The sequence below is a fragment of the Ursus maritimus genome, unplaced genomic scaffold (assembly GCF_017311325.1).
Source record: "Ursus maritimus isolate PB19 unplaced genomic scaffold, ASM1731132v1 scaffold_7, whole genome shotgun sequence".
Lineage (NCBI taxonomy): Eukaryota > Metazoa > Chordata > Mammalia > Carnivora > Ursidae > Ursus > Ursus maritimus.
In genome coordinates this window covers 7,996,698-8,021,652 of record NW_024426885.1, presented here as the reverse complement: position 1 = coordinate 8,021,652, position 24,955 = coordinate 7,996,698, and the positions used below count along the sequence as shown (strand labels likewise).

The 24,955-nt window shown below is 52.7% G+C and overlaps 1 protein-coding gene across 8 annotated transcripts in view; it reads right to left on the bottom strand.

Moving 5' to 3' along the window:
- The window catches only part of CHST15 (carbohydrate sulfotransferase 15), a 91,535-nt gene extending 66,759 nt beyond the window's left edge, over positions 1-24,776 (bottom strand). Inside the window, exons 1-3 of one of the 8 annotated variants that reach the window (XM_040624659.1) lie at positions 24,375-24,776; positions 21,620-21,765; positions 18,904-19,275 (exon numbers count right to left, since the gene is read on the bottom strand). The gene's annotated coding sequence lies outside the window, so the exon portion shown is untranslated. Of the gene's footprint in view, positions 1-9,101; positions 9,207-10,194; positions 11,376-18,903; positions 19,276-21,619; positions 21,766-22,169; positions 23,342-24,374 lie in introns of those variants that run through there. The other 7 variants (XM_040624657.1, XM_040624660.1, XM_040624661.1 and 4 more) reach the window with 7 other exon arrangements.
- Between the last annotated feature and the right edge of the window lie 179 nt (positions 24,777-24,955).

Genomic DNA, 24,955 nt, shown 5'->3' with positions numbered 1-24,955 from the left:
ATAATTTTTAAAAATACATCAGAATGAGAACTTTGTAAGATAAATACACACACACACACACACACACACACACACACACACACACACACCTCCCTAAAGAGTTCTGCTGCTTCACGGCTGGTCCGAAAGGTACAGAGCTGATTTTCAGCGGGCAAATCTCCTTCTTCCATAAACTAAAAACACTGCTGACTCAGACGTGGGCAGGCCTGCATTTTTTCTACCAATTTGTTTCAGTTTTAACAGCCGAGAGCAAATCTCCTTTCTACCCCCCAAATGGCAACGGAGATTTCACCTAGCTTTTAAGACATCCATTTTTATTCTCTGACCCAAATTTTGTCCAATGCAAAGGATCCGCGGATTTGCAACCGTCGACCTGGGGGCAGGTGGGGGTTTTCTTTGTTGTTTTTTTTGTGTTTTGCCTGGAAGGTGCTGCTGAGATCACTTTGAGCGCCCACTCTTCTCTTCTCTTCCGTACACCCCTCCGCATCTCGTTACTCACAGAGACTGCTATCGTGGGTACAAATCGCTTTTTAAAGTTAGGACGACACAAATGTCAGGCTGCTCCCACTCTCGTTAATTGGAGCGTCCCTTCATCCTCTTATTTATTCCGACTGATAACTGCTTCGGCCAGTTCAGCGTGTCCTACAAGCAGCTATTTCCTCTGACTTTCGGAACAGTGCGCTTGGATTACTGGCCCACTACGGGGCTGCACGGGGCCGGTCCAGGATCATAGGATCTTTATTAAGAACTGCAACAGAGAATCAGGGAGGGTCACATCACTGTGGGTCAGGCTAAAGATGACCACAGAAAAGGCAACCGTGAGTTTCCCGCAGTTCAAGAACACCCAGACACACAGGAAGTGGTCCTTCTTAAGGGCTCACCATTTCTAAGCCTGGACAATAAGGAACAGAATAAGGAATGTTCACCGATGGGTCAAAGTAAGAACGAACTGGATGGCCCGTCAGGGCAGCGTGGGGCCTTGAACCCCGGCTCTGCATGCCTCTCCTCTCAGACTACCTCCCTCCCTCCCTTCCTCGCCCACGTGGGGCTCAGCATCCAGGGAGTCCAAGAAAGGAAACGTTCCTAACCACAGGGATGCCTGACATTCCTAGTCAGGACGCTATGCCCTTTGCAAGGTGGAGAGAGGGAAGGCAAGACCGAGGATTCCTGCTACCTCAACCAAGTCTGGGGCTAAGGTAACAGGTGCAGCGTCCGAGGAGGAGGGGGCCCCACCCAAGGGAAAGGCCTTGGACGGCTGGGAAGCAGGCACAAACAGGCCCTGGTACCAAGCTCCCAGGGGCCAGGAATGCCCATGCCCGTCTCTCCTCTCTCCTCCACCCTATGATGACAGAGAGGTTGCCAGATTTGGGGCTGGCCTATCACCCAGGTTGGCTGTCTCCAACAGGCCAGCGGACCTCCATTTCTCCATTTCTTAAGACCCTGGGAGACGGGGTTTCTATCCAGGGCTGCCACAGAGGGTTTTGAGAACAACTCCCCCGCCCTCCAATACACACACACACACACACACACACACACACACCAGGAACAGAAATCCTGGCCCAGCCCAACTGCAGTTCCCATCCTCTCACTCAGAAGGGGGCAGAGACCACCTAAGTGGTAAAATTCCATCTCCATTTACTATGCTCTTCATAGTAAAATGAAAAAGTCAGGGGCGCCTGGGTGGCACAGTGGTTGGGCGTCTGCCTTCTGCTCAGGGCGTGATCCCGGCGTTATGGGATCGAGCCCCACATCAGGCTCCTCCGCTATGAGCCTGCTTCTTCCCCTCCCACTCCCCCTGCTTGTGTTCCCTCTCTCGCTGGCTGTCTGTATCTCTGTCGAATAAATAAATAAAATCTTTAAAAAAAAAAAAAAAGTCAAACTGTCCCCAAGAATCTCGTGGAGGATGACATCCGACAGAGGCCTTCAGAGTTCAACCATGAACCAGAAAAGAGAACTTCCTGCTCCCTCCACCAGACCACAGGATAGACGCCAAGCCTCCGTTCTTCTCCACATCGTCCTAAAGCAACAGCAAATCTGAAATCCGGCATGTGGTTACGTGACCCAGAGATGAGCCAGCTGCAGCCAACCCCCCACCTGGATGTCCAGGAACCTGAGGACAGAGCAGCCAGACGATCTCATGGGACCTGAGCCAACACTCGGCCATCCTCAGAGTGGCTGCAGCGGAACAGACAGCAGGATCAGAAATGGACCGGGAAGCACAAGCACTACGGGTCCGGATTCCCCAGGGCAACCCTGCTCTCTTACAACCCTGCAGCCCCCTTACGTGCACAAGCAAATACGGTTGTCTGTGTGTACACTGGGAAGACTCTTTACATAAACAGGTTCACAAATCAGAGGAAATAATCCTCTGTAGACCAATAGTCTGATTCAGGGCTTGGAAATTATGGTCCCAATAAATACACGCCAGGATATACTTTATATTTTTAATGCAAATATTTACATTCCAAACAAAGGCGCATGGAACTTAGAGCCAAGCTATTTACGCCAGCTATAAGAAACACTAACAGCCCCCATATTTCTTCCCTGAGTAGATGGGTCCTGTTCATATTTCTGAAACACCAATCAAATTTCCATAACATTTCTCCCCAAGACTCTCAAGACACGCACACACAAAAACCTGTTTAATGGCCCAAAAACCTAATGCCAGGAAATCCAAGGTGATTACATTAGGCTCTTCACTCCTTCAAAAATTTAGTGGCAAGCGTTAACTCCTGTATCGTGCTACCAGATTGGGGGGATTCTTTTATGCCTTCTGGGTGCACACCCAGGGGCCCACGTAAAGTCCGTACAGTGCAGGAAAAATGGGCTTTTGGAAGAATCATTTTTAAATGATGCATTAGTTCAATAAATGGCAGTCTCTCCCAACTCTGTGTGGGCCTAGCTAGGGGCGGGCCTCCCAGACACCCTCCTCACCCTTGAGAGGCTCACCGGGCCAGAGCAGGCAGACGGCACCCAGGAAACCAGTGGGATGAGTTCAAGGCTGAGCTCAGCAGAGTAGCAAGCAGAAGCTCAGAGCAGGAAAGTAACCCTTGGCTGGGGGACGGAGGGACACGGGGGCGGTGAGGCAGACACAGGATGAGTTACTGGCAAAGGTTTCCTGAAGGTGATGGGGGCCGTGGGGCCTCGTGGGGGAACCCAAAGGAGGCAGACAAGGTTCTCCTGGCCAGGCTCTTGGGCAGCCCGCACCTCGACTCCACATGAACTGCCATCCAGTTACAAGGCAGCCTTGGGGTCCAGGACTAACCCTTATCTCACCGTGGCGATCACTCCCCAACTGCCAACCCCCACCAAGGGCCAGCCCCTGGGCTCAGCATTTACTATTCGCTGGCAGCAAGGGACTCTTCTTGTCCACTCCTGATGTTTCCTTACACATGGAGAGCACTCTGCCCATGTGTCTACACCTGGCAGTGTCCACACTGTCCCAGAAGTGTGGAAGGAGGACCTGGACATGAGGAGCCCGGCCGCGCCTTTTCCCACCCAGAGGACGCATCCCACCCTGCTAGCTGCCGGTGGAGGAGGAAAGCTGCCCGTTTCCCACTCTGCCTGTGACTGGGGGGCGGGGGGCATAGGGGGGCCGCTGGCCTGACTGCGCTGTGCTCTCAGTTCAGGACTGTGACGCCCACTTACCCACCAGTTCAGCCACTTTCTCCAACGTCTGCTTCAGTCGGAGACAAACGCCACGCTACCGACTTGGGGATTCTTTTATGCCAGGAAGAGGGGGCTCACCTTGGGGAGACCCCTTGTGCCCTAAGTTGTACGACTTCTAATACTCAAAACACAATACAAAGTAGAAATTATCAACCCCCTTTTACCAATAAGCAAACTGAGGCACAAAGAGGTTAAGCCACTTGCCCGGGGTCACGGTAATGGAACAAAGAAACAGAGGGACTCCGGCCCTGGTCAGTATGGTGTCAGGGCTCACCCACCACCTGGGCTGCCTCCCCAAGGGTCTCCTAAGGGATTCAACCCCCGGCTAAAAGAACGTCTGCAAGGAGGCACCAAACTCTTGGTGTCACGAGGGGCAGACAGAGCTACCCAACCCCTTTCAGCAACAGGAGGACACAATAATCCACCTTCCCAGACCTCTCAGAGTCTGGAAGGCAGGTCCCAAGCTCACAGCAAAGGTGCCACAGGCCCAGGCCCTTGGGGTAGGCCCCTGCAAGGGCACAGCAGACAGGACAGAACTTTCCCTGAGACCCAGGGCCGCCCTGGGAGGGACCAAACCACTACCCCTCGGGGCCTTGCCTCCCGCACCCAGACCACCACTGACATTTTTGCCACAGGGAGCAAATGGATCGGTGGGAATGTATTCCATTTCAAGAGAAAATGTGAAACAACCAGGTCCCAGCACATTGCAGGAAAAAATAATTGCGCCCAGCCTGCATCTAATTATTTGCCCATGTTGGGGTATTTTCCAGGCACCTGGGTGACTAGGCGGCCTGCTTCAATATTTTCACCACAAACACAATTCTGGAAAGCATCCAAGTTTCCGTTATAATGACACCCTCTGCTTCTGACGATCTGCCAACCTCACTTTCTTCTGAGACCCAAAAGGCCTGGACCAGGATGGGTTCTAGAAATGTAGTAAAGGTGTCAGGGAGAGAGCGCCTGGCCCAGAGAGGGGGCCCCTGCAAGCCTGCTCAGGGTCCTTCAAGCTTAGCGGCTCCAGACATAACACTGAAAAGCAAGCTACCCCAGCACGTTTCCGGCGAGACCTGCCCGGTCTGCCCTCTGTTTAATTGTGACAAGTGGGAACACAGCTGAACTGATCCGGGGCCTGCCCACAGAGCGAGCTGAAAGGGTCAGAAAGCGGCTATTGACCTGGCCCCTCCTCGCACACGTGAAGAAACAGCCCCGGGAGGTGAAGCAACCCGCCAAAGAAAACCCGAATAGGATCTAGGAGTCCTGGGGATCCTGGCCTTATGAAGTGTCAGAGAAGCCCTCTGAGGTAGAATTTGCTAGAAATCGTGAATACTACACATCCACCATCTTCATCCGAAGTTGTCCATGCAATTTCTGGGAGTCCGGACACATCCTCTGTCCCTGGTTATGAGCTCTAGAATACCCCAAGAGCCAACGTTTCTTGAGTGCCTACCGTGTGCCAGGCACTGCTCCAAGCACCTGGCAGGTGTCAACGCATGTATAGGATAACAGCCATCAGGCCAGGGCATGAAGTCACCTCGGACCACTCCAAGCTCAGAGCCACTAACCAGGTCCTGCCACGCTCTCAGCAGCATTACGTAACCGACTTGTGCAAGCTCTCGCCCACTACTGGGTGCTTCCCTGGTGCTGAGTGCTGCCTCTCGGCCCGCGCACCTGGCCCAGGACCCACACCTGGGGCCCTGCATACATACTGCATGTCGCTACCACGGATGAAAGAGATGCAGCTCGAGGTTCCCTCGCATCCCTTTTGAAACCAGCCGAGATGGAGAACCTGCTTTCCATGGCACCTCTCCCTAACTTAACCACTTGCTGATTCACACCCGCCTTCCCCTGCTGGGGAAGCCACAATTGTTAGTCTCCACCCCCTCTCCTTCCCCTCCTTCCTCCACTGTCATTTTTTCATCCTTCTTCCTGTACATCTGGATGGCTGCAAACTTGGCCTGTGTGATCTCGAACAGCCTCCCCGCCCTCTCATTGAGACAAAGGGGGACACCTGCCTGACCTGCCTGGCACAGGGCCAGCTGGGAACCAGTAGGGACCCAGCAAACGACAGCTGTTGTGACCAAATGTCTACCTCCCCAACCCCCATAGGCTAAAAAAAAAAAAAAAAAAAAAAATCTGTATTGGCCCAAATCAACACAAAACCTTTACTCTTCTTCCCAGCTATCTAGATGGGATACACTAACTAGGAAACTGCCACCTTTATGCTTTGTTTCGTGCTGTGAAAACACGGATCATCTTCTCCCCAGGCTTTACTGTAAGGGACAGGCGTCTCAGGAAGGAAATCAGACCTTAGCACTTGAGAACAATGAAGAAATACACTGTGCTTGTCCAAACACTCCGTCTCCCAGTACCCGCTCGGCTAAGTCAGAACACAGTCTCCTGATTCCCACGACAGGCTCAAAATCACCCATGGAAGTGAGTATCACTCCTGAGCCTCCCAGCACACAGACCGGAAGGGAAGACAAGTTGCATTATTCTCAGCAACGACTGGAAGCATCACTTCTGAATGACACGCTGCTAAAGAGGAGCCCGCCGGTTGGCTGCTCGCATAAATGACACTCCCGTGCCAGCTGCTACTTTTAAACATAGTTTCTGCTTTTAGAATTTAAGAAAATTCCTCTCTCTGACACATGGCTGCAAATGGCATCTGTGTAAGCCTGCACCTACTGAGGCCCCGGCAAGGGGATGGGGTCCGAACAAGCGGACGAGAAAAGTGAGAGCTGCAACCGCAGGGAGTGTGCCTTCACCTCGGAACCTCCGAGAGCCTCCAGCACAGCATGGCCCGGGAGCTGGGGATCGGCGACCTGCGCTGACTTTCCACTTTCAGGCTGTGTGACCTTGGGCAAGTCACCCAACTGCTCTGAGCCTCAATTTCCACATCTGTAAAAGGAGACTCCTCCCCAACGACCCACCCCCTCCAGCACTGTTCTTGCCATACTGTCCTTCCCAGCTCCAGGTTTATTTGACAAGCTGGTACAGGCATTTCTGTCCACTCTCCTCCTGCAAGGGCTGGGACTAGGCCTGTCTTATCGCTGTACCATCCCCAGATGCTCCGCCATGGCATCTATTTGGTCAATGAAAGTATATGAAAAGTTTGAGCACGGAGTCCCTTTCCACATGATGGGAATTCATTACGTAGCTACCCAATGCGCGCACGACCCACAAGCTCGTGAAGGAGCCTGGCACGTGGCCACAGGCACGGGGGCACCCACCAATTCTTAGTCCCTGAGCCCTTGGGGGTGTGATTCACATGGCCTATCGTGTGTCCCATCTCCCTGACCATGGGACATTCCTCCCATTATCCAGACACAGGGCCAGATGTCAATCATCAAGCCTCCTGGTGCTGTACCCACCCCAACCTTTTACTCCACCTCTGGAATTTGAGCCCACACTTAAATATCCACACTTGAGAATTCTCTTGAAAATTAACAAGACCTGCAGGTCTGTTTTTCTCCAGCTGGCTGAGGCTGAGTCAAAGTTGCCCCCTATAGGTGGGGCATGGATTCACCTGTTCAGGGTAGCTCCAGAATCTCCCTCCCCTCCCTCTCCCCCTACTCTTGCAACGGCAATTTCCAGCTGGTCCCTAGATGGCCTTGGACAACCACAGTCTTATCACAACCCAGTACTAATCTAAAGCTTCTGACAGTGCAGGTTCAAAAGGCCTGGGGTTCCCACAGCCTAGTTGGTTAACTTGGAGTTTCTTTTATGCTCTTCTCTAAACACCAAATAAACACAATCCACTTCCCAACCTCTCCCAACCTCTCTTGCAAACACTGCTTCTTCCAGATGCAGAGATTAATCTTCTCTCTTTCTGGCATGAGGAAAACCAAATGCCTCTCCTCTCCTGGCCAGGGCCAGCAGCAACAAAGGAGAGAAGGGTACAGAGAGCAGCCCACAGAGATGCCACAGTGACAGCGCTGGGATCCCAGGCCAAGACCGTGGTTCAGGCATCACAAGCTCTAGGCATCAAAGAAAAGCAAGGCCTAGGTGTAACCCACTCTGGACAGACCTGCCCCCCTGCCCCCTCCCTCCGTATCCTGAATGAATTAATGCTGCTGGCTTCAGCCACAAGCCAGCTCTCTGCAGTCACGCAATGATCCGAAGAGAAAAGACAGACATTGTTGAATTTCCTTCCCAGGGCCCTAGAGACGGTTCTCCTGGGGAGCTAGACCTTGAAGGGAAAGCCAGACCTGCAGCTCCACTTCTGGCTCAAATATACTGAGAGGGAGACCATGGCGAGCGGCTTCACCTTGCTTGCTCACGCTCCCCATCCAGGAAGAAACAAGAACATTTTCCTGCCAATCTTCCAGGAGTATTGTAAAGAAAAACTTATTTGATAAAAACTAATTAAACGATGTTTTTATTCACATGCTATTTTAGGCAAAATCATGTATGACTTGTACACATTTAGGTACCAATTAAAACATCCTGATTCAACATGCAGTTTGTAAAATTAATAAGTACCATGTTCTGTAAGGGAGGATTCCTGATTCTGCAGGGGGGGCAGGAAAGCTCTGATGGAGAGCCTTGTGGGAAGGTCCTAGAGGAACTCTGGGCAAATCTCCAGACCTCAGTTTCCTCCTGGGCCCCGCAGGGGGTGCAGATGCCCTCAAGGTGGCTTTCTGCTCCGTCGCTGGGTGGCTGTCCTCACAGCAACAGCGACTGATAAAGAAAGAGGGGCTGGGGGTACTCCCAAGGAGCCTAGAACCGGAGCCCCCTGCTCAATTTCACTGAACAGCGCGCCAAATCCCTTCACGGGGCATCCTGGGGCTTCCTGATAATACAACTTCATTCCCCAAACTCCGTGCCATTAACTCACCCAGTGTACACCGGGAACGGGAAAATGCCCCCCGCCCCCCAGGAGCTAGCCTCAGCCCCAGCCTCGCTGCCTGCTTCTCGAACCTCCCTACGCGAGGCGCAGACGTCCAGCCGCCAGCAGCCGGCAACCGAGCCCCAGCCTTCAGTGTGTCCGCCGGCCTCTCCAGCCGTGAGGGCCGAGCCAGGGCGCGGGGCGGGCGGGCAACGTGGGCACCAGGGCCGCGACGGGGCGGCCAAGCAGCCGCGCCCAGGACCCAGGCGGTTCGGAATCCTAAACACACACGCACACACGCGCGCCGGCCAATCCATTCGCCCGGAGGAGTCGGAAGGCGCTTCCACAGCTCTTCATTCATTCCCCAAAGGCGAGGTTCCCTTCACCAGGGCGCCTCCATCCCGCCATCCCCGCGGGCTCCAAGAGGGCCAATTGCGCCACGCGTCCTCTCCACCCGCACACACACCCCGACACCCTAGCGCTCCAGCACGATTGCCAGCGTCGCCCCCGCACAGGGGCCGCTACCTCCCCGGCTCCCCACAGCTTCGCCGCCCCGCAGCCCCTGTTCCCCGCCGCCGCCGCCGCCAAGCCGTGCCGCTCAGACCTGCCGCTCTCCGCTCGCCGCGCCCAGCCGGCCAGGGACGCCACCGCCGAGAAGCGCCGGCAACTCCGAGTGCCGCCGCCTCCGGAGCCACGGCCGGCAGCCGGGAAGAAGCAGGGGGCGGAGGGCCGAGAGGAAGGAGGAGGGGGCGGGGAGCAAAAGTTCAGGACGCTCCGGGCCCGGCCGCGCCCCCTTCTCCTCCCACGCCCGCCCCCGCGGTGTCCCCTCCAGGAACCGGGTCCCACAGGCGTCAGTGCCTGCCCCTGCCCTCCCTCCTCCACCTAAAGCGGCCGTGGGACTGGAGCGGGAGGTCGGGAGGCGGCTCCCAGCGTGAGTCGGGAAGAGAGAGGCGGATGCCAGCTTACCTGCCCGGGGCTGCGCCTGGAAACTTCCCCGAAGTGAGCGGGGGAGCGAAGCATCTGGCTGGGGGAATTCCCACCCCCCACTCCCCAACGCGAGCTCACATGGCGAAAGCACCGGTGTATCTGTCCGTCCGTCCTCCGCCTGAAGCTTCCAGAGCCGGGCGGCGGGAGGGCGCCCCGATTCCGACTCCTGGGGTCGTTCTTCTGGGCAGCCGGCCCGTGCGTGCCCCGCGGCGTGCGCCCCCCGCCGGCCTCCGGCTGCCCGCAGCGCCACCACCCCTTCTGGTCCCCTGTCCCCGAGCTCCGGCTGCATTCTCTCGAGCCAGAGAGGGGGCATGCGAGCCCCGGCGCCGCCGCCGGGCAGCCCTTCCCGCGGGGTCCCCGGCGCGCGGGGCGCCCAGAGGTGGCCGGGACCGGCGGTGAGGGGCCGCCCCCGCTAGTGACCGCGGGGGCCTCGGGGAGGCTGGGCCGAGGGACGCAGGGCTCAAACCTGCCTCGGCTCGGCGCGCTCGCAAGTTCATTGTCTGCCTGGGCCGCCGCCGCCACCACCGCGCCGGGAGCGCCGCTGGGAGTGAGGCTGCGCGCAGCCTCCGCCGGCCCGGACTCCCTACGCCCAGCCCCGCCGCCGCCCGCGCTGCCCGGCCGGAACGCAGAGGGGCGCCGGAGCCCGGAGCCAGACCTCCACCCGCCGCTCCTCGCCGCCCCCACCCCCGCGCCCGGCACCCAACTTGTACCTGAGAAGCCCGAGTCCAGCCCCGGAGCTTCTGCGGCTCCGGCTCCGCGGGAGCGCGCCCAGCCCCGCGCCTCGAGCCCCGCATCCAGGGCGCGTCAACCTGACTCCCCGAGCGCAGGGAGGAAAAGTTTGGGAGTGACGTGCAGATGGCGAATGAAACCTCCGAAGAGAACCCTCCCCCCGCCCCATGTCGCGCTGACACACATCAGCTCTAGTCTGGAATGTGAGATCAAGGCGTGTGCGCCGCGCGGTGGGTTTGGTCCCCGCCCCCTCCCCTTTCAAGTAAACAAGGTTTGTGTGATGCGGTGGTTCTAAATAGAAAGCAAACCGAAACCCCTAAAGTCTGCCAGTGACGCTCTGCCAGAGACATTTTTAACGAACTTGGCGGTATGCAGCCAGCCCATACATTGATATGCAAGGCCACGGCGCTGGTGGGTTCTGCGCCCTCTGTTGTGTTTTTGCAGCCCGCGAAGGCTCTGCCGGGCTCTTCGGCCCAGCCTGTTTGCTTCTGCCCGGGAGGGGAAGGCTCCGCGGGACCCGGGGCCCTGCCGCAGTGGCCCAGAGGCGCCCGCTCCAGAAAATCACCTGGGCTGTCCGAGGCCAAGGAAACGGCCCCAGTGGTCGACTCCGTGTCTCTTGACAAAGATGCCATCAGTTAAAGAAAAGACACTGGATTTTGGAATACTCAGCTCAAGGGGCGTTTGGAGGACCAAGCCCAGCCTCTCAAGAAACGGGTCCAAGGGACAGAAAAAAAAAATCTTTGTCTTCCATCACACAGCCTTTTGCCTGCCCATGTCCCCATGGCCACGGTCCAGCATCCTCCTGCTCAGAGCAGCCAGAAGTGAAGCTGAAAGTGTTTCCTAAGTGCTGCAGAGTGGTGGCCCTGGGCCGAGGGGGGCTTCCTGAGACTGCCTGTCCCCCCTTTCCTCTGATTCTGAAAATCTGATCTATATTGCCCGGGGCTTCTCTTTCACCCCCCAGAAACTACAGCCTGCTATGAGGTCCTAAACTTGTGCTCAGCATCCATGGCAACTAATGCAGAGGTCACAATCAGAGGATTATAACTGCAGATGGGAAGCTGGATGAGAGGGGAGTTCTTCAAAACTGTGTCTTGTTTTCCTGCAAATAAATGCCCTTTACATAAGATCTACGAAGAAAGATTGATGCAAGAGACCAGCCTCAGATCTCAGACGGCACTGCTTTTTCCACAGACTCCACTTGGTGACTTGTGTTCATTATTATTTTTTTTACACAAAAACCTTTTTCTGAAAATACAATGAGCTGCTTTTTGCAGGGTTCACAATTCCCAATAGATGATGATGCCATTTTTCAAGGTCTTATACACGTTGTGGCTTTGGGGCTTATTTATTAGCTCCCAAGAAAAGCCTGCCTTTCAGTGAAGTTTATATACTCAAGTAATTGCATCGAGGGACACAGTGCAGGGTGCTGTTAAAGAGGGTTAGTTGTACAGGGAGGCCCTGGGCCAGGCAGCTGTCAGACCGGAGTGTGCAATGGGTTTAAACAAACACAGGGAAGGTTCTATGGAAACACGGCAGAGGAAATCCCCTCCTGTAAGACTGTGTGGAACATTATTCCATGGCCACACATACCTCGATCTTTCCTCTCCTCCCTCCAAGTAAACACATGACCCCGTTATGGAGATGGCGCTGGGCCCACCCAGATCACTTTCAAATTCAGGTGTCAGAAATCACAGCTGACACGAAACAAATTGTTTTTAAGTAAAATCACGGTACCGCTTTGATACGAATTCCACCAGGGACTTTCCAAAGGTATTTATACACATGCCTGAGATTAACTGGAGGGCAATTTGCACCCTTAACGTTCATTTCACGAAATTACCCAAGAACTGCACTTTGCCTGTTATTCTGGAGGGTTGAGAGAACACCCAAATGCCAGACGTGTGTGAATGAGCGGATGGACAGACAGTTGGATGTGTGAGAGAGCCTGGTGCCAACATGACACCGGCAGCTAATGGGTGGAAAAATGAAGATCGTTTAAGAAGACAAATATCCTCTCCCGCATGTGTACACCCTGCATAATCCTGGAGTTAAATTGCCCTGGTTTGAACCGTACCGCTGACATCTGCTAGCTGAGGGCATGTCACTTTCTGTGCGTCAGTTGGGACTAATGATAGCACCTACTAGTGGTCAGTCGAATTACTGATCCTGTGGGGGTGTTAGACTTACACACCCTCAAAGCGCATGCAGTGTACTTCCCCATGCCTTGATTTTGGATTTGGCCATATACCTTGCTCTAGACAATGCGATTTTAGGGAATGTTACTAAATAAGGAGATTGATACGAGTTGTGGGGCTGGGCTTGCTCTCTTGTGCTCTGGTGGCTCATGACAAGATGTCACAAGAAAGCTGCTGCCTCATCCTGCGCGGCTTCAGAAGGAACACACACGCAGCAGACCTGAACTCAACTGGCAGCCTGGAACCAAGCCACCCCACCTGCAGCTGGAGGCAGCACTGCCTCCACCAACCTACACACACACCAGCAAGGGGGGAAATGCTCGTTGTAAGCCACTGAATGCCGGAGGTTGTTACGCGGCATTACTGTGGCAGTAGCTGACTGATACATTCCCTCAGTGGGCTTGTGTAAAGATTCATGACAACATGTTTGAAAAATACTAAGCACAATTCTTGGGACATCGTAAGAGCTCAGAAATAGTCACTGTGATTAGCAATCAACATTACTGAAAGTAATCATGCGTTAACAGTCACACAATAACTTTTTTAACTGAGTAATTGAATCAATGAACAAGTATTGCTTGAATAAAGATTCTACATACGAGACAGTGCAGGGGCATCAGAAACTGGAAGGCCAGGGACCTGCCAGGGTGACCGAGTCACATTCACTCGCTCCCTCATTCATTCAGCAGCCTGCCCTGGAACACTTGCTCTGTGCTGCACGACGGAGTGAATGTTGAAGCCACTAAGATGGCTAAGTCTCCATCCCCTCCTCGGGATGGGGACCTACGGAACCCCACCAGGTGATAAGCACACTGCTAAGCACATTGCCACGTTGTATCATTTGACCCTCACATCAGCCTCGTGAGCCAACTGTGAACCAATATTACTTATCCTCATTTCTCAGGCAAGGAGACAGAGGCTCAGAAACCAAACAACGTAGGAAAAGGACCAAAATCTCCTCCTCTACCATTAGCATGAGCTAACGCCAATGAATTCAAGTGAACGGTAGGCATGCCTGATGGGAAGGTGAAGTGAGGAGCGAGTAAAGGGGTGAACACAGCTGGGGCCACTCTCTACGCCAGGGATGCACTAAGCACTTGGGAAATACTGCGGTTCAGAAGACCCAGCTTCTGCTCCTGCCACCAGCTTCTGTGAGACCTGGAGCCCTTCTCTGGCCTTCGGGGTCTCCCACTGGAGGGGGAAGGACCTCGAAAGCTACGGCCTGGCATTTTCCAGAGCCATGAATTCTAGAGGAATTGCTGTAGGAAGTCCCTTTTCCGGGGATTAAGGGATGCTAATCACAGTTCTGGGAACTAGCCCAGGAATTTGAAAGTAGGGACAGAGGACCACTCAGGAGGAAAGGCCAGGCCTTGAGCACCACCCAGCTCCACAACAGCAGCCTTGACATTGGTCATTCCACTGTTAGAGCACTGAGACTGGAGCATTTGGGGTCTTCCCAGTGCCTCCTACTAGAATGCAAAAGGCCCCGAAAGAAAAACCGTTTCAGATGCCGAAGGCCCTAGTTATCAGCTAATGCCTTCATTTTCAATTAGCACTTTAGCAGAGACGGGGATGAAGTTTCAATTCACTTTCACCTTGTTCCCACATTTGAGGTGGTTTCCAAGGGGACTGCGTGGGGGTGGAGGGCTGCTGGGAGTTGCCTGTGCGGGGAGGGGCTGCACCCGAGTGTGAGGGGCCCGTGGGGACCAGTGCACAGGCTCTCCAATGTGTTTCAGTGGACCTGGCTTCGGATCTCTGCCACCAGCCACGACCCGCCTCCAGCCTGTGACTTTGACAAATTTAGACTGCTCGGTAACCTGAAGTGCATTTCAATTTCATAAATTTAGAAATGCTCTGGTTAGACAGATCCCTTCTGCAGTAATGCATCCATTAAGTGCACTTTACGCCAATTTTGGTATGCTAATCCATCACAAATCGACGTGAAATTTAGGTTCTTGTGAAAACTTCCTACACCCCATCCAAAACGTCTACCGGATTTAGGGTAATAACAAATCGTGGTTCCTTAAAGCTGCAGACTTCAGCTCTGCATCGAAACTTGCCTCAAGAGAGGAACTGGGCCAGTTTGAAACAAACACTGGAACCTGTGAATGCACCTGAGAACTGCCTACTCCCCTCCCCCCGCCCCACGGCTTCTCCCTTACTCTTACGATGTTGTTGCAGCCTGAAGGCATTCCAGCTCTGTCTCAGAGTTCGCACCTGAGAAGTCTGATCGGAGGGGCTGTACATCCTGGGAGGGCAGGAACAAGGTCCTGTGAGTGTCAGGATTCCCAGCCCCCAGCTCAGAGCCTGGCCTGGCAGACACACCCAGTCAATGTCTGGTGAATGACCCAGCTGGAATCTCCTGGCTTGATTAGTGCCTTGTCCCCCAGACTTCACCTCCTATGATTTTCCCTATTTCCTAGAATCAGATGTCTTCCCCCCAGTGAAGACTGGAGATCCTAAGGCAGAAATCTCAGAAGGAAAATCAGTTGAGGACCCCAGGTGATGTGAGTGACGACAGCACCATGGGAAGAGCCTCTTTATTCTGCTGTATCTGAGGCCAGGAGTGAATGTAGGGCCAGTAATTGGTGATACAGAGAACGTGCCTGTGATGAAAGAGACATAATGTCATTGCCATCACCGCCTGAGACTCTGTTGCTACCAATTGTTGAAGGGCAGTGCCTATTAACTAGATGTTTTCAGCTGCCTGATAGACATTTTGCCAATAAGGTGAAAGTGTATAGCTGGGAGCATTTTCACTTGCTTCTGTCATAAGATCTACAATCCACCCAACAGCAAAAATGAGCTGTTGACTTGGTAAATTTAGAGCAGCATTGCCTGCCCTCGATGTGAAATACCTGAGCCTTCTAAATAAATTTCATTTTCCTGGCTGAGCATTTAATGCAGTCAAATGTTACAAAGCAGTGCTGGGGAGGATAATGGGAATGACACCCACACGCAGAGGCTCTGAGCGGCTGTTCGTGATTTGCGCTCCCTCCCTGCCCAGCTTCGTTGTTGGGTCCAACCCAGACCTGCTTCATGCCCTGCGACAGCCGTTTCTGTGAATGTCCGCACCACACATCTGCCCAGGTGCCTGACACAGAAGCCCCACTGTCATCCTTAGCTCTCTTACCTCCAATTTGCCACCAACGCCTTCCCCGAGACTGGCTCACCTTAGAAGGCTGGAAGGTTTTAGAAATTCAGATTCCTGGGGCACCGGGTGGCTCAGTCGGTTAAGGGTCCAACTCGTGATTTCAGCTCAGGTCATGATCTCATGGGTCGTGGGATCAAGCACTGCATCAGGCTCTGCACTCAGTGGGAGTCTGCTTGAGATTCTCTCCCTCTGCCCCTCCCCCACTCATGTGCATGCACCCGTTCTCTCTCTCCCTCTCAAATAAATAAATAAATCTTTTTAAAAATTCAGATTCCTGGGCTTCAATACCAGAGACTCCACTTCTATAGGTCTAGGGTGGGGACCAGGAATCTGAATTTCTGGCGTGGTGCCTAGGAATCGGTATACTTAATAGGCTCCCCCACTGTCCCTTTAAGTTTGAAAGCTGCTAGTTTGGACCCGTCTCAGCTCTCCCTTGGGACTGCTGCAATGGCCTCTAGCTACTCTCCCTGCCTCCTCTCCTTGACCTCCGCTAACTGATTGTTTCTACATATGCAGCCAGGATCTTTCTGACATGCAAATCTGATCAGGCCGGCCCCATAATTAAATATCTGTGATGCTTCCATTGCACCTGCAAAGTGGCTCATGTCCACATTGCCAGATAGGGTCCAAGGCCATGCAGTTGTAATCCTGCCTCTTCTCTGGGCCCACCTCCCTTCCTGGCTCTTGCACACCCATGTGCTCCATTCACACTGCTTTCCAAAGTGGCTCACGGACAACAGACATGGCAGCTCTGTGACATCAGCATCACAAAACATCTGTGCCATTTCTGGGGACTATCTGCTCTTGGATGGAAACTAGAGAAAAGGTGGCTCCTTAGAAGTTGCTTTGATGGCATTAAAATCCAGTGTGTCTCGGGGCGCCTGGGTAGCGCAGTTGTTAAGCGTCTGCCTTCGGCTCAGTGCGTGATCCCAGCGTTCCGGGATCGAGTCCCACATCGGGCTCCTCCGCTGGGAGCCTGCTTCTTCCTCTCCCACTCCCCTGCTGTGTTCCCTCTCTCGCTGGCTGTCTCTCTGTCACATAAATAAATAAAATCTTTAAAAAACAAAAAACAAAAAAAAAACAGCGTGTCTCTTCGATAAATGGTGTTGGGAAAACTGCACAGCCACATGCAAAAGAATGAAACTAGACCACTACCTTACACCCTACTAAAAAATGAACACAAAATGGGTTACAGACTTGAATGGAAGACCTGAAACCATAAAATTCCCAGAAGAAAATGAAGATGGTAAGCTCCTTAACACTGGTCTTGGTGATGACTTTTTAGATCTGACTCCAAAAGCAAGAAATAAGCAAGTGGGACGGCATCAGATGAAAAAGCTTTTGCACAATAAAGAAATCATCAACAAAATAAAAGGCAACCTACTGAACGGAAGAAAATAGTTGCAAATCATATGTCCGATAAGGAATTCATATTCAAAATATATAAAGAACTCCTACAACCCAATAGCAAAGAAGAAAAAGCCAATGTGATTTAAAAATGGGCAGAAGCTCTGAATAAACATATTTTTCAAAGAAGACACACAGATACTCAACATCCCTAATCACTAGGGGAATGCAAATGAAAACACAATGAGCTATCACCTCACACCTGGCAGAATGGCTAGTATCGAAACGACCAGAAATAACAAGTGTTGGTGAGGATGTAGAGAAAGGGGAACCCTCATGCCCTGCTGGTAGGAATGCAAACTGGTGCAGCCACTGTGGAAAACCGTATGGAGTTCCCTCAAAAAATTATAAATAGAGCTACCCTACTATTCGGCAATTCCATTTCTGAGTATTTATTTGAAAACCAGTGAAAACTCTAATTTGAAAAGATGTGTGTGCTCCTATGTTCATTGTAACAGTATTTACAATAGGCAAGACACGGACGCAAGCTAAGTGGCCCCTGATGGATGAATGGGTAAAGAAGAAGTGATACCGGGCCACCTGGGTGGTTAAGCATCAACTCTTTTTTTAAAAAAAGATATTATTTACTTATTTTGGCAGAGAGGGAGAGAGAGAGAGAGCACAAGCAGGGGGAGTGGGAGAAGCAGGCTCCCTGCTGAGCAGGGAGCCTGACTCAGGGCTCAATCCCAGGACCCTGGGATCATGACCTGAGCCAAAGGCAGACACTTAACTGACTGAGCCACCCAGGTGCCCTAAGCGTCCACGTCTTGATTTCAGCTCAGGTCATGATCTCAGTGTCGTGAGATGGAGCCCTTCATCAGGGATTCTCTCTCTCTCTCCCTCTCCCTCTGTTCCTCCCCACCCCTAGCCTTCCTACCCTCACCCCTGTGTGCACTCTCTCCTTCTCTCTCTCTCTCTCTCTCTCTCTCTCTCAAATAAATCTTTAAAAAATGAAAGAAGATGTCCTACAGGGTTGGTCAGACTCAGGGTAGATCTTTTTGGCAAGAACTCTTGATGGATGCTGGTGGGTATTTCCATCAGGAGCACATGACTTCTGGTTGTCTTTCTTCTTGTGATGTTAATAGCTAACAATGCTTCTAAAACCAAAATTATAATATTCAAAATCCACTATTCTGTCTTCATTTATGGGATGGAATTCTTCTGTAAAAGTGAAGTTTTCCTGGTCTGTTATTGTTTCACCTCGCGGTACCGTTAGTCAAGAGAAGGCAAGACAAACACTTAATTCTTTCATTTACTGTTTTCAAAAGCATGGCTTGGTTCTCCAGCATCCTCCAGTGGCGACCAATGAGATTTACTTTTGTTGTTGCTTTACTCCTATAGGGTTGGTGGCCTGATAAGCAAAGGGAGAGAGATCTGTCTCTCCAAGCATGCACAGAGAAGAGGTCACCTGAGCACACGGTGGGAAGGCAGCTACCTACAAGCCACGAGAAGAGGCATCCGTATGAAATCCACCTGCTGGGCACCTCAGTCTTGGAGTTCCCAGCCTCCAGAACCCGGAGAGCACAAATTTCCATTGTCTATGCAAAACAAAAGCCCTGAGCAAAGCCCAGAGAGAGTGTGGCTGCGGATATGGTGTGGTGTGGGGTGCTAGAAGGGTGTGCGCACTGTTTGGGGGCCTCCCCTCCGACCCGGCTAACCTTGCTTGGTGCGCCCAGGTACTTGGTGGATGGGCTGCAAGTCCCTAGGCTCAGGAACTGCACTTCAGTGGCCCTCCTGGTTTGCTCTGGGACCCTTCCCCTCTCTGGGCCTCCCATCCCTGCTCCTGACACGAAGTGTGGAACTGGATTATCTCTTGGGACTGTGCCCTCGCCAAAGGGTCATTGGAATCTTGATTACACATCCATGAGAAGTGACAGAAAGTGTTCACTATCTGTTATCAGTCTTCTGCTGGGAAACAAATTACCCCAAATTACCCCTTATCGGCATAAGGCAGCATCCATCTGTTGCCTCGAAGCTCCAGAGGTCAGAAGTCGGGCAGGCTATCTGCGGCAGGTTGCATGAGAATGAGGTCAAGGTGCCAGCCGGGCTGAGCTCTCGTGTGCAGGTCCTGGGGAAGAAACCACCTCCAAGCTCGTTCAGGTTGTTGGCAGAATTTAGTTCTTTGTGGTCATTGAGGTGCCCATTTCCTTGATGGGGATCAGCGGGGCTTCTCTCCCTCTCCTCTTAGGGACCACCTGCTTGTCTTCTCATACGGCCTCCGCTGCCTTCAAAACAGCAACAACGTTCAAGTCCTCCTCCCTCTTGGAACTCCTCTGCCTTTCTCTTCTGCTTGCTTTTAAGGGCTCCTGTGGTTACAGTGCGTCCACCAAGAAGAATGCAGGATGCTAGTAATGCTGGATAATCTCCCTCTCTTAAGGTTGACTTTAACTACATCTGCGAGGTCCTTTTTGCCATGTGACCGACATATTCACAGGCAGGACACTGGGGGCAAAGGTGATGGGCGTGTTTAACACATCTCTGTTAGGAAGTCCAATAGGCTGGTTTCGCCTGGGCACCATTTCTTCAGCAAACATTTCCCGAGTGGGTCTGGGAACACCCTACCTGAGCCCCCAGGACCGCAGCCCTGCCCTCTGGAAGCCCCCAGTCAGAAAGGATAGAGATGGGAAGAATCAGGTGCCATGCCTGGGCCTGGCCTGGGTCCAGGGCCCACTGGGGGCAGGTGTCTTGTGCACTCAGTAAGCAGTTGACCCGGCAAGGATCCCAACCCCCAGATATTCCAGCCACTCTCAATTTTCTCTTTATCTGGATCTCCCTGTTCGATGATTTACTTACTACGTTCTCTCAGTACACTCACAGAGAAGGAATTTACATCCTGAAACATATACTGACAAAGTTGGGAGTTGCTTTGATAATGAAGTGTGGGAAGAGTCAGGGGAATAGAGAAATGACATTGGCCACAGGCCAACGATGGTTGATGCTGGCGGGTGGGCTCTCAGGCACCCATCTCAGTTTCTGGTCTGAGTTGGGAAATGTCCAAAAGAGTTTTTAAAAATGCATTTTTAAGGGATGATTTCTTTTCCTCATAAATGGAAAAACCACTGTCATTTGCCATAAGAAATTATCAAAAAGTAAATATAATTCAAAGAAAACTAAGTGGTTCAATCCCGGCCAGGTACTGATGGATGTTTCCTCCTTGTTAACAAGGAGATTAGCAAATATCAGAGTTTAAGGGCTCTGTGGGCTTTCTCACTAGCATAAGTTTTTTGGTTTTTGTTTTTTAAGATTTTATTTATTTATCTGAGAAGGGGGAGAGAGAGAGAGAGAGCGTGTGTGCACACCCGAGTGAGGGTGGGGGGAGAAGAGGCTGAGGGAGAAGGAGAAGCAGACTCCACCATCCCAGGACTCGGAGATCAGGACCTGAGCCAAAGGCAGACGCTTCACCAGCTGAGCCACCCAGGTGCCCCTCACTGGCATAAATTTTTAAGAGGACTTATCAATTTTCCTTAAATCTTTCTCAGCAAGCACAGAGCAGCAAGCAGCTAAGTTGTATTTAACGGCGGATGTGTGCATCCCTAAGAGCCCCTGTGGTCGGAGGAGCTCTGAGTCACCTTCCGATGCTGCAGTGTCCCCGTCTGTGAGTGTGAGTGTGAGCGTGCTGTCTGGGGGTGGGGGGGAAGGGCCAGGGGGGAGAGGGACAGCCCAGAGCAGCTTCGAGAGCCCCCTTAGGCAAGAAAAGCTTGGGTTCTAAGTATACCTTTGACACCTCTCCCCTTACCTGGGCACCTGACCTTCTCTAAACTGCCCTCCCACCACCCCTCAAGACTCTAGACCCCAAGCGCTGTCTATACCCCCACCCTCAGCTGCAAGCCGGCCCTGGGAAAGAGCCAGGGGGCCCTCCATCCTCACTGAATGACCAGTAAGGGCCTTTCTCCTCCTGTCCCAGCACCTCCCCTCCCAGATCTAAGAAGAGACTGCAGGTGGCTTTGCCACTGCTTCGTTTCTTTTCTTTCCCTTTCTTTCTTTCTTTCTTTCTTTCTTTCTTTCTTTCTTTCTTTCTTTCTTTCTTTCTTTCTTTTTCTTCCTTCCTTCCTTCCTTCCTTCCTTCCTTCCTTTCAACATTTTATTTATTTATTTTAGAGAGAGTGAGCAGAGGGAGAGGGACAAACAGACTCCAGGCCAAGCCCAGAACCCAGTGCAGGGCTCTATCCCACAACCCCAAGATCACAACTCGAGCCAAAATCCAGGGTCGGCTGCTTAACCGACTGAGCCACCCAGGTGCCCTGCTTTGTCACCTTCTAAGTCTAAGGCATCCTGAGCCCTGAGGAGGCTGAAAGGGAGGTACTCAGCCAGGCAGGACTTGAGGACTTAAACCCACGGGCCACAATCAATGGAACCAGAAGGAGAGGCTGGCTTCACAGCTGGGCCATTGATCCAGAATTGAGCTGTGGGCCCTTCTGGCCAACGGTGGAGTTAGGCCTCCTGACCTCCTAGCACCTCTCAGAGGCCTGGTCTCCAAGCTGCCCCAGCCTCTCAAGGATATGGGCAGAGTGAGAAGATGGGCCAACGGCCTGGAGGTACAGAGGCCGCAGGGGAAAGGAGAGGAAGGAGGACCAGTCCCTCCCCAGGAGCAGAGTGCTCTCCCAGCCTCGCTGCTACATAAAGATAAGAAGATGTTTATCCCACACTGACCTCGTGCCAGGCGCTGTGCCGGGGCCTTGCACATCACTTCAGGTGTAGACACTGCCAAAGGGACCAAGGTAGCCAGTAGGGAATGGTAGGGTCTGGGGCACCATGGAGCTCACACACCATCCACGGAGGCAGCTGGCTCTCAGCTCCTGCTCGATGAAGCATGAGAACCAGAAATATGAGTATTATTATGAAATAGCCCAATTTTAAAAACAATCTTAAACTGGCAACTACATCAGGGGAGGGGCATGTACAACGCATTAGAAGCCAGTCCAGTCAGATTACTGGACAGATGCCCATGGATCACCACCTCTGTAGCTCTATACCAATGACTTCCAGACACCAGCCAAGCTGGAACGGTCTGGGTGAGGGTAAGAGGATATTGCCCCCGTCTTACAGGTGAGAACACTAAGGCTTGTGTAGATGGCCAAAGGCACACGGCTTTGCCAATGGCAGAGCAGGAGACAGGTAGGACCCATTGCCCCTTGAATCAGTGCTCTGTTCGAGGTACCCCCACCCCAGAAACGAGCCAGATGTCACCCAAGAGTCTTACCCTAGCAGGTGCATCCTGGAAGGGCTGGAGAACTCAATCAGGATCTCTTCCAGGAGCCCGAGGGACCACCAGTCACCTCGCTTCTGATTCCCACATTTATATACCGTGAACAATGCCAACAAGGACGGTGAGCATTTTCAGATGACGACCTTACGATTACAATCCTCTGAGCCATTCATCATCTCTTGTTTACTCCTTTTATTGCCTGGCCCACACCAGGCTGTATCACAGTAAATGTGATGTATCTGGACTCTGGTTGGCCCCTCGGGAGGGAGAATTCTGGGAGGGAGGAGCCCAGGACCCAAGAAGCCAAGAAGGAGGAAGGACCTCTTCTGGGCCAAGAGGCCTCTGGGCCTGGCGACCCTCTTTCCGGGAAGACCCACCGTCTTTGCACCACGAGGAGAGGGCGCTATTCATCCTGAGTCCTGGTCCTTGCCTGCCTCCCACAGGTGCCCACCGGGGGGCCGCACTGGACACGAAGCTGAGAGTCACCCTCTCGCACCCTGGGGGGGTGCTGGGCCTCCACGAGTCCTGGGTGGGGAGCTCATCTGGAAGCAGCCTTCGCATGGGGCTTCCCTCCTGCCTCTCAGGGGCTCAGGGCTGAGGAGCCGGTGCCTTCGATGTCTGCCCCAAAAGTTGCTGAGTGGAGTTTCTCTCCTTCTCTCCAGGAGGCACGGACACCGACATTTATATCACACATCTCGGCGACCAAACTGAGTCATTAGTTTTCAGGCTGTGACTAGGACCTAGAGTTGCCTCCCTGGCTCCGGTCGTTGTAAAAACAATTATTCCTTCTTTCACTTCAGCCCGAGAGCTGAGCTGATATTTGAAGATTCGAGGAATCAAATATTCATAGAAACGACTGTATAATTCTTATTTGGAATATTAATTATGTGAAGGGACGGACAGAACCAATCCTTTTCTGTGAAGCCCCAGCCAAGGAGCTGTCCCCAGTCTCGGCTGAAAGTGTCACACAAACAGACAAGGACCCACGTGCAGCTGCTCACCCGGTCAGGACCTGCTCTGGGCAAAGTGCTTACAGTCTCAGTAGCACCAAAAAACCACTACTTTGAGTATGCGGAGGGCTTCACAATTTACAAACTTTCATGTTGGCCCGGTTCTTTGAGCCTCCGTGCCTAGCTGGCTCAGTCGGTGAAGCGTCTCCCTCGGCTCGGGTCCTGATCTCAGGGTCCTGGGATCAAGCCCCGCCTCGGGCTCCCTGCTCAGCGTGGAGCCTGCTTCTCCCTCTCTGTTTGCCCCTCCCCGCCTCCTGTGCTCTCTCGCTCTCTTTCTCTCACAAGTGAATAAATAGTCTTTTAAAAAAATAAAATAAAGATTCATATGGGAAATACTAATGCACCATTTATAAATGAAGCAGTAGCCTCTGAAAGGGGGCAGGTCTTGCTTAGACTCAGCTAAGAAGTGTAACGGGGAGGAGTGAATCCCAGGCTAACGCTCTCCCTGTAAAACCCTCTTTACTTTGCAGAAAATCTCAACCTCCTTCAGCCCTGAGGAGTGGACATTCTTCGACCCATTTTATAGATAAGAAACTGAGGTTGAGGAAGCTCTATCTTGGACACCTTTCCAAGTCCCCTGTAATGCTCATGCACCCAGCCTTTCACCCACAGGACGTTCCCAGCACCCCAGGCTCCTGACCCATTTTTCCTGGGATCCGGGACCCACAGAGGTGAGGCTTTCACGTGTGTTTTTCAGTCATTGTTGCTTTTCAGCCTGGTATTTAAAAAATAACACCCCCCAAACCACAGAACACAAGGTTTTCTGCACCTTGGCTAATTTTCTGCTGACTCAGCCAGGCTGGGCAGGAGCCAACCGTGGTAACTTCTCTGGCCCTGTGTGAGAAATATTTATTGTTGAATAGTCCTCTGTTTAATAAAAGGCACCCAGGCCCTTTTACGGGGCAGAGAAGCTCAGACAAGTGTGGCTATATTTCCCACGCCTGCCACTTCTGGGCAGGAATATCCGGGTGCAGTCCTCCGTTCTTCTAGCAGGGCTTCTGTCTTCCCTCCTTCCCTCCGCAGAGGCCCTGCAGCCGTGATTTACATAAGCCAGAGCAGCACTTCCGTGCCTGGCTGCCCTCTCATATGCGCACCAGGCAAATGGCTTCACGCCTCTGCACCTCCACTTACCCGTCTGCAAAATGGCTAGAATCAAAGGCAAGTACTGATTGCATTGTAAAACACCCACCTCTGATCCATCCTCAGAGAGCCTCCCTGTTCAGGACGGCTGGACTCCTCCCTAGAGGCTTGAATCGCGGGTCCCTGCTGACTTGAAAGGAGCCTTTGAAATGCCAGAGTGCGAGCAAGAAATCGGCGGAGGACTTCAGGGCACACGGAAAGTACCTCGGCTACTTAATAATGCAAGAGGCTTTTTATGATGCTTGTGTGAACAGCTCCTGTCTTCCGAGGATGCGCTGAGAGAGCCACTTCACAATATATTGGAGTCCGAATCCCAAAGACCAGAGACCAGGGGTTAATCACGTTTCAACTACCTCAACAATTACAAAGCAGGATATGGACGAGCTGGCTGGCTGTGCCCCGTTGTCCCCTGAGTTAAACGTGTACTTCCCCTTTGCCATAATTAGCACCTCAACTTTTTGTCCTACCTCCGGCCCCGCCCCCTCCCCCATTGAAAATTCGCAGCCTGGAAATTGATCAGAACTTCAGGGGCTGAGATGACAGATGGTGCTTTTCAATCTGCCAGCCTCCCTCTTGTTCCTGCAGGACTGGCTGGCTGCTCGCCCCCCCCCCCCCCCCCGCGGCCTCGCC